Source organism: Marmota marmota, unplaced genomic scaffold, assembly GCF_001458135.2.
Source record: "Marmota marmota marmota unplaced genomic scaffold, marMar, whole genome shotgun sequence".
Lineage (NCBI taxonomy): Eukaryota > Metazoa > Chordata > Mammalia > Rodentia > Sciuridae > Marmota > Marmota marmota.
Window position 1 is genome coordinate 2,105,085 of NW_025999926.1, and position 9,102 is coordinate 2,114,186.

General features: G+C 49.9%; 1 long non-coding RNA gene across 1 annotated transcript; it reads left to right on the forward strand.

Moving 5' to 3' along the window:
• Positions 1-211: 211 nt before the first annotated feature.
• Positions 212-7,786, forward strand: LOC125615865. The gene is made up of 3 exons (XR_007346459.1): positions 212-1,403; positions 6,495-6,656; positions 7,651-7,786. It is a non-coding gene; the product is annotated as an uncharacterized LOC125615865 (long non-coding RNA).
• The last annotated feature ends 1,316 nt before the right edge of the window (positions 7,787-9,102 follow it).

A 9,102-nucleotide genomic window follows, 5' to 3' on the forward strand; every position in this document is an offset into this window, starting at 1 on the left:
TTGGGGGGGGGGGGTCAGTCAGAGCAGTCAGTGTAGCTACCCCCTCTGCTTCCCAACCCTGGGTGGGGATAACCTTGGGCCCAGGATGGGGAGCCTGGGGTGGAGCTTCCTAAATCTCCAGGAGATCATGAAGTCCTGCTACTTTTAGGGACCTTTGAGTGCTTCGAGTACTATTTTTTTTTTTTTAAGATGTGGATGGACCTTTATTTTATTCATTCATGTGCGGTGCTGAGAATTGCACCCAGGGCCTCACACATGCTAGGCAAGTGCTCTACCACTGAGCCACAACCCTGCCCCAAGAGACTCTGGAGTATTAATCCCTGTGTCTGTCCCCATCCTGGGCTCTTCTTTCCTTGTCCCCACTGCCCCTGCCAGTCTACTGCAACCAGGAGCTCCACCTCTCTATCCTCCCTCAACTCCTTCAGTGTCAATTAACATGACCCCTCAGTGGGTTTAGACTTTCCAGATAAAACTTAGAACAGGGCTTTTGTTGGGCTCAATACACACCCTGGTGGAATCAAAGAGCACAAAGTCCTGCTGGTTGGGTTGGGTTGTGCTATCTTGTGTTGTATGGGATTGTGTTGTGTAGTGGGAATGCTGTGTGATAGCATATTATACTGCATACTGTTGCATTTTTAACAAGAAGGGACCTGCAAACAAAATCCAGATTAACAGACGCACAAACTGTCCTGCCGGGCCTTTGGGACCCTCAGTGATCACTCAGAACTGAACTCTCCTGGCCCCAAGGACATGGAGAAGGGACCACCCATGAGCCTGGCCTGAAGGTCTTCCATCAAAGGGGCCACACGAGGCTTGGATCCACTGAGTGGGCCCAGCAGCCATCAAGCCTGGAGACGCTTGAGAATCACCTGAAAACGCTAAGTGACACCCAGCCCCCAGTCCCAAGGTTCAGATGGTTGTGCTGTCAGGACTCGGAGTCACCAACTCCCCGTCTCCCTCTCGTTGGCTCACCATCTCCTGAGCACAACCAGCCCTCGGCATATCACATACACGTCCTTCATCAATCCATACATACGATGGACAGTAAGTCCTTGTCCCATAAGCCTGGGGACAAAAGGGCTGTCCCAGCCCCGCAGACTGCCTGAAACCTTGAAGAGACCTCCCATCAGCCAAGGTCCCTAGGCCCTGTGCATCCCTGAAGTGGCCCTCTCTGTGGCTACCGCCCTTCCCTGCAGACTCACAGCAGGTCATTCCAAGGGAAAGGGTCACTGAAAGGCAGCCTGGCCACTCAGCCACCCTCCGTGGGCTGGACAGATTCCTTCCATTCCTGCATTCCCCTAGTTGGGCAGAGCTTTCCGGGGTGGCTCTGAGCTGGACAGACGGTGGAGAGCCACATTGAGCACATGGCACCGCACCGGGGACTGGAAGAAGCCTATGCTCAGGTGAGTGGGCACTGTGGTCCCCAACCAAGCAGTTCCTGCCCTTGCACAAGCCCCACTCCCACTGTGTGGGTTTGGGACTCCCCCAACTTTATGAAGCACCCGATGCATTGATTTCCTCTTCAGCAGGACACGCAACCACAGAAACAGGCACACTGAGCACCCAAGGTCACATACCCTGCGAGATGTTTCCTGCACCATTTCTTTGGTAGCCCTTAAGTAAATAAATCGGCGGCTCTGGTGTACTTTCCACTGGGGGAGAAAATAGCTGAGTAAATACTGCACCTGCCACGAGGACACAGGGACAGAAATAAGGCAGGAGTGTCCCGGGCACAGTTTTCTGCCAAGCCACCATCATTTGTCACTGACACCCAAGAAAGCTCCGGTTCTGAAAACACAAAGTAGGTTGTGGCCAAATGTGAAACCAACAGGACAGGGTTTGGCTTCTAAGATCATTGAAAGAGCTGTTTTCTCTTCCTTGATGTCTTTGCGGGGAGGGGAGCCTGCCTGTGCACACAGGAAACACTCAGGCTGCACAGTCTGCAGGAAGCCACACAGCGAGCAAGCACAGGGTCCACAGAGGGAGCATGAGCAGGGACCCAGGTGGACACTCACCAGTCTGCTCCTCGGGGCCAGCAGGTGGATCCCTGCAGGAAAGGCATTCCACCAACATTCCTGAGCATTCCCCAAATGCACAGCAGGGAACCACGTGTCCAGGGTGTTGGGATTATGCTCTCTACCTTTCCAAAATGAATTGAAACTGAAGAAAAAGCAACACTGTGCTTGGTCGTTTTGAATTGTCTAAAGGATCCTCATAGGTTTGTTTCAAAACCAGAATGTGCCTGTTCATTTAGCATCTGAGTACTCCGAACCATCCGCATGTGCTTACCCGTGTGCTAGGGCCTGAAGGTCCCCTCCAGGGCTCATGCTGAAATCCAATCCCATTGGGAGGTGGACCGGGTGGGACCTTTAACTGATGACCAGATCATGAGAACTTCAGGGTCACGATGGATTAATGTCTTTTTCCTGAGGCACAGAGTCAGTTCTCTTGAGACTGGATTAGGTTGCAGGGGAGCAGGTTAGATCTCAAGGGACTGGACTAGCTACTGGGAGAGTGGGCTCCAGCCACCCTCCCCTCAGCCTCTCCCTTGCAAACATGCCTCCTTTCTGAAATATGCCCACTTCCCCTTCTGCTTTTCTGCCATGTTGAGATGCAACGTGGGGCCCTCACCAGAAGCCAAGAAGATGCTGTGACCTTGAACTTCCTCCACTCCAACTCATGAGCCATTGTGTTGTGTAATAGAAATGTTTTATACTGCGTACTGTTGCATTTTTAACAAGAAGGGACCTGCAAATAAAATCCAGATTAACATATGCACAAACTGTCCTGCTGAGCCTTTGGTACCCTCGGTGATCAGTTCTGACTGACCACTGAGAGTACCAAAATAAATATCTTTTCTTTATACAGTACCCACCCTTGGGAATTTTGTTATAGCAATATAAGATGTACTAAGACACAGAGCAAGGGAAGGTGGGGAAAGGGACGTTCGTTTTTGTTTTTGTTTTTGTCTTGTTTTGATCTACACAGGGCACAATTTTTTGGACCAAATGTTACCGGACTGAAAGTTGCACTACGCACAGAGAGTTATTCTAAAATGTGATTATCAAAGGAAATGTGAGGCGGTTTTTTTAAATAGCGGAAATGTATCATGGATATCCTACATACATGGCACTTGGGGTCATTACCATCATCACAGTGTGAAAGGACAGCTCTCCTGAAGGGATGTCTTCGTTCCAGCCATCCCCGGGCACCACAGCGCCGCCTACATTTCTGCTGACTCTGGGAGATGGGGCTAGTCCTGAAAGAGTGTCTACTTCTCTGCCGTTTCCTCTGCCTGCAGTCTCCAGTGAACAGCAAATGGATAGTGGTTTCAATGACAGACATGTGCTTGCACCCAAGATGCGTCTGCATGGAGTCACAGGGAGGAAGAGGGGGGAGACGTGAGAGGAGGATGGGAGGAAGCTCCGGAGCTTCCAGGGCCCCCAGGGGTGGAGATGGGCACCAGGCACCCAGTGTGATCGGGCACCTGCCTCAGCCACACACGTCTAACCCAGGAGGGTGTTAAATAGGAGGCACAAGCTGACTCACCTACAGTTACACCAAAATAATGAAGGTAATAGCAAACCCCACCTCCCTAGACCTGCCTCCAACAAACCGGCCTCCCCTTGTGGCCCATCAGAGTCCCTGGGAGTTTGCCAAAGAAACTGCACAGGAGCGGGAGATGGACACTCGGGTATGAGCTCTTGGGTAGCCTCCACGGGCTGGGGCCCAACGGTTGGATCCAGTCGACACCTGGCAGACGCGGTCTTGGCCCTGGAGCTAATTTGCTGGGAATGTGAGTGGGCCGCACTGTTTTGCTGGCTGTGGTGTAGACTCAGGGAAGTCCTCCATTCATGTGGGATGAGGAGTGGGATGGCCTAGGAAGGGACGAGGGGAAGGTGAGGCACCCCCTGGCCGTGGAAAGCTACCTGCTGCTAAGCTGAGCCCTCCTGTGTACATGAGCAGGAGATTTCTGATCTGCTAACTCCTCACTGTTCCACTGGTGCCTTGGTTATCCTGGGACAAGAAGAAAGCCCTCTTGGCTTCATCCTTGGGTCTTAACTTTCCCAACATGCTGCACAATCCCTCTGGGATAGAGCTCAGTGGGAGATGGTGCTGGTCCTTTCACACATCCCCATCAAAATGAGAGTCTATGTGTCCCCTCCCCTAAGTTTGGGCCAAGGCATTAGGAAGTGGCTGTTCTCTTTCTTCTCATGGGACCTCTTAAAGGACCCTAAAGTACCATGAGGGAGTCAGTCACCCTCAGACACTGACTACATCCAAGTCCTGAGTTCCATTCTTGGTCAAGTCCAGCCGCAGACCTATCAGACTTGGAAATAAAGATAGCCTAGATGCCCAGATTGCCCATTAACCAACCAAATGCCACCATGTTCATCTGCTCCATGCTACCTGAATTGCCTCGCCAAGCCCTGCCCAAGTCCCTGGTCCACAATGATCCTGAGATCTAACATGTTGTCCCAAGTCATGGAGTCCTGGGCCTTTGATCCACTGATGGTCCATTCTGACTCCTCCTAAGAGAGTCACTATTTTCAGGCTCCCACTAGACTGGATGCTTCTAGTGAGAACAGAAGCCCCTCACACCCACCTGGTACAGACTGGACCCAGTGAACATGGATCTGTGAAGTGGTGTTTGGAGTCAAATCTTTAATGGCCTGGGTACCTTGCAGGAGGACGGGCGGCAGCTCTGGCCAGTGGCAAATCCCACCACCCGGGTGGGACCCAAGAGCTCTCTTCTTTGAAACCATTGGCTTGAGGCCTGGCCACATGGGAAAACCGCCCAGTCACTAAGTAGGACCAGCCCTCTGGCTGGTGGCTCCAGGACTGGGTTTCTCAACCTCAACACCATGGACACTTGAGGTCAGAGAGTTCTTTGTTGTGGAAGCCATTCTATTGCTTGTAGGACATTTATCAGCCTGCTTGGCCTCCATCCTTCTTCCCAAAGTGTCTCCAGACCCCGCCAAACATCCTCTGGGAGCAAAATTCTCCCTAACCCCACCCTTACTCCTTCAGAACTTCTTCCCTAGTGTGTTTTGGCTTTGCCAGAGAGAAAAAAAAAAAAAAGTCCCTAACCCCCACTAGCTTGCAACACTAGCTGGCCATATTTCATGAAATTGACTCCTTCAGATTCAGCCTTTGAGACATGTGTCTTTCTTGGATTGCTTGGCTGATTCCTTTCCTTGCCCTTGTGTGTGTGGTCCTAAAGGAAGACACATTCTCAGTGGGCTCCAGGAGGAAGCCAGCCAGGTGGGTCCTCCAACCCTGGGCAGATCCAGGACCCAAAGGGGACACAGGGTCCTGCAGTCCAGGCGTCCCTCTCTCCCTGGCCCCTGCACTGCACAGATGCAGGGGGAGGAAGGGACCATGAACTAGTCCCCAGCTCTGGCTGCTGCTGCTCAGCCAGGGGGCCCAGACCTCAAGCCTGGATTTTCAGTCCCTGGCATCTCTGCAAATCACTGAGGCCTCCAGCTGAGGTGAGGCTGAGCCGGTGTTCTCCTCCATCAATAAATCCCCAACCAATGTCACCCTTCCTTAGGTGGCAAGAAACCAAGGACAGGGGGTGTGGACGAGGCCCAGATCAAGTCTCCAGTTGTGCAGTGGAATAATTAATACCGCCCATGTCTCCAGGCATCTCCCTCCCCACTGGCTAGAGGCTTGGAGCCGTCCCTCTGTTGCCATGGCAACCAGTCCTAGGGGTGTCATAATCGCAACCATAGTGAAGCCCTTTACTTGCCTATTGGAACTGAACATGCAGGACCATCTTTTGGTCCCAGTGAACATGGATCTCTGATGGGGTGTTTGAAGTCAAATCTTTGATGCCCTGGGTAGCTTGCCGGAGGACGGGAGGCAGCTCTGGCCAGTGGCAAATCCCACGACGCGGGTGGGACCCAAGAGCTCTCCTCTTTGAAACCATTGGCAAGAAACCAATGGCATTTCTTCACCTGAAACTCAGGCACCCCACACAGAGAAGCCCTGCTAACTCTAGTTGGGACGAGGAAGGCTCAGGATTTTCTTGTTTTTAAAATATGCCAACCGCCCCCACCCCCAAAGGAGCAGAATCTAACTGAATCGGTGTGAGCCAGAGAAATGGGCATTGGGTATTGGTGTCACAGGGGCCCACCACTGACCCCGTTCAGCCCCTACTGAAAGCCAAGTGAATACAGACAGGTGAATAAGGACAAGCCATTTACGAAGTTCAGTTGTGGGGTTTTGTGCAGGGATTTGGAGTGCAAACTGGGTCTCCCCTCCTCATCTAGGGGGTCAGGGAGCCACATGCAGCACTAGAAACCACCCAAAGCAGGGGCTGCATTCCAGTTCATCACAGCCTGACATCCATTGGCTTTATCCTTGGGTTCCAACAAAGGAAGGAACACACCCCTCTTAATAGCTAGACTGGATTCTTCCTGTTGAACTCCAGGGCTATTTCCTCTCAGTGCGTTTATCTTAATTCTTCTTATCTGCCATTCTCCACACAGGTCTTGATCACTTACTTGGGAATACTATTTAAAAAGGAATCTTTTAACTGTTGGATTGCGGTGTAAGATGGTGGTATAGTGTCATGAATAGCAGGTTCTCTAGGCCAAGGCACATACTATGATGGATACATGTGACCTCGTGACTTCTGCTTCCATTTAAAGGTGAGTGACCACTCCTCGAAAAATAGTGGGGATAGGAAGGGCAGCAGAATAGAATAGACATTATGATTGCTGTATGTATATAGGTGACTCTATGACCAGTGTGATTCTGCAATCTGTACAATTAGAAAAATGAGAGATTATACCCCAATGATTTAAATGTATGAATTGCCAAGATGATTGTAATGTCATGTGTAGCTAATAAAAAAATAAAATAAAATTTAGAAAAAAAGAAAAATAAATACATGGCTGGTTTTGACATTCAAGATTTACTTACAAAAGGATCCTTAGAAAAAATTCAACAGCTGGCATGGTGGTGCATGCCTGTAATCCCAGTGACCCGGGAGGATGAGGCAGGAGGATCCCGAGTTCAAAGCCAGCCTCAGTAACGATGATACACTGAGCAACTCAGTGAGGCCCAGTCTCTAAATAAAATACAAAATAGGGCTGGAGATATTGCTCAGTGGTTAGTGCCCCTGAGTTCAATCCCCAGTACAAAAAAAAAAAAAAGATTCAACATAACTGTGTGAAATTCCAAATGAAAATGGCAGATCACTCAATCTCCTAAAAGCATCATCAAAATTTAAACTTTTCATGGCCTTATTTATAATTCTGACAATATTCTCCCTCAATGAAAGTGTATTTCATGCATTCAGGATTCAGATTTAGAGCATTCTCCAGCTAGAGGCTCATCAGAAATATCTTTCTGCACATATTTTAATGCAGTCATATTTCAATATCCGCAATGCATTATTTATTTCTGGGACCATCTCAGATTCCAAACTCTAGGGATGTTCAAGTCCATAATATAAAATGGCATAGCATTTGCATAGAACCTGCACACATTCTCAGTCTTTTAAATCATTTCTAGAGTATTTATAATACTTAGTGCAACATAAACGCTATGTCGATAGCTGTTATACTGTACTTAGGGAAGGATGACAAGGGGAGAAGTCTGTGCATGTTCAATTACAGGCACAATGTTTTTTCCCAATAGGTCCCATCCACAGTCAGTTGAATCTGCAGACGAGGAACCTACAGATATGGGGGTCTGATGGTATTTACACATTCGTGCATTTAAACATTATTCACAGTTATTTAATTTCTTTGCTTTTCATAAATAAAAAGCTGAGCATTTAATGTGTGTGTGTTTTATATATTTCAAGGACATATTTAGGTACTTAATGAAGACAGGAGTCTTAATGTGCCATGTTCTCATTTTGTACAGCAACTACTCTCATTTTGAACCTCGGTCCTCCCTCTACACTCAGCCTGATGGGCAGTGGAGAGTGACTGGGCAGACAGTCAGAGTGGGGGCTGCTCCTCTGCCCCAATCAATCGTCCTCAGTTAGCATGGAAACTCCTCCAGGTGCTGGAGATGATCCTTAAACCCCTCTCTCTCCTTCCCTCCCCACCCCCTTCTCTCAGGTCTGTCCAGAGGTGGGACCTCAATGGAAGAACTGAGAACAGTCATGTGCCATCTGTCACAGTGCAGAGGCCATGTGCTTTATGCACATGGAAGCTTGTGTGTTTGGGAACAAGGACACCTTAGTCCTCCTTCCATGACATATCATCCAGTTTCCATTCCCAGAGTTACTAGGGCCATATCCATATTTCATTCCACTTAGTCCATAGAGGCTGGAAAAGCCCATTCTCTACCAATCCCACGTCTGTACAGGCCGGCTTCTCTGAGCCAATGTTACCAAAGCTAAGAGTTATTGGAATTAAATTAGTATTGGTTTCCAGCCTCCACCAGGGAGTGTAAATCCCCCCTGTGAAGCTAAGCCATGCTCCTCCTCCTCACCGCACTCTGCTCCCATCTTATCTAGCATAAGGGGCACCTCCAGGCTCTCCTGAGAGGAAACAAGACCACCCTATCTTTGCAGGCCACAGAGATGTCCCTTAGCCTCATAAGGACTCTGAGGCACATGGCACAATGATGGTGCTCATAGATATTGCACGATTATCTACAATGAGCCCGGCCTCACCACTTCCTAGAGAGCAAGTGCTGCTCTGATAAGGAGAGTAGCTTCTAGCAAGTGAGTCCTGGGACCAGGATGCTTCCTGGAGCCAAATTCTGCTCCCCAGCTGCCCCACCCAGCCCTCCACAGCCTTCCTGGGACCCACATTCAACAGAGGACCCAGTGGGGGATTATGCATCAGGCCAAGAATGTGGCCATTAAAAATCAGAAGGACGTTCCCTGGAGCTGTGGCTCAAGGGTCTGCAGGCTGCTGAGCCTGCAGGCCCCACCCCCCACCTTGTAGATGCTCCCAGGAGACCCAAGTGGGGCCAGGTCCCAGGTGGGGTTGGACCAGCCTTAGGGCCCCAATTTCCCAATATCTGATCCAGGTGGATGAGCCCAGGGCACAATCTGCTATCTTCCCAGCAGCTGCAGAGGTCGTTGGAATCAGGACGTTTTTCCAGGAAAGAAGGAAGCAACATCTCCTG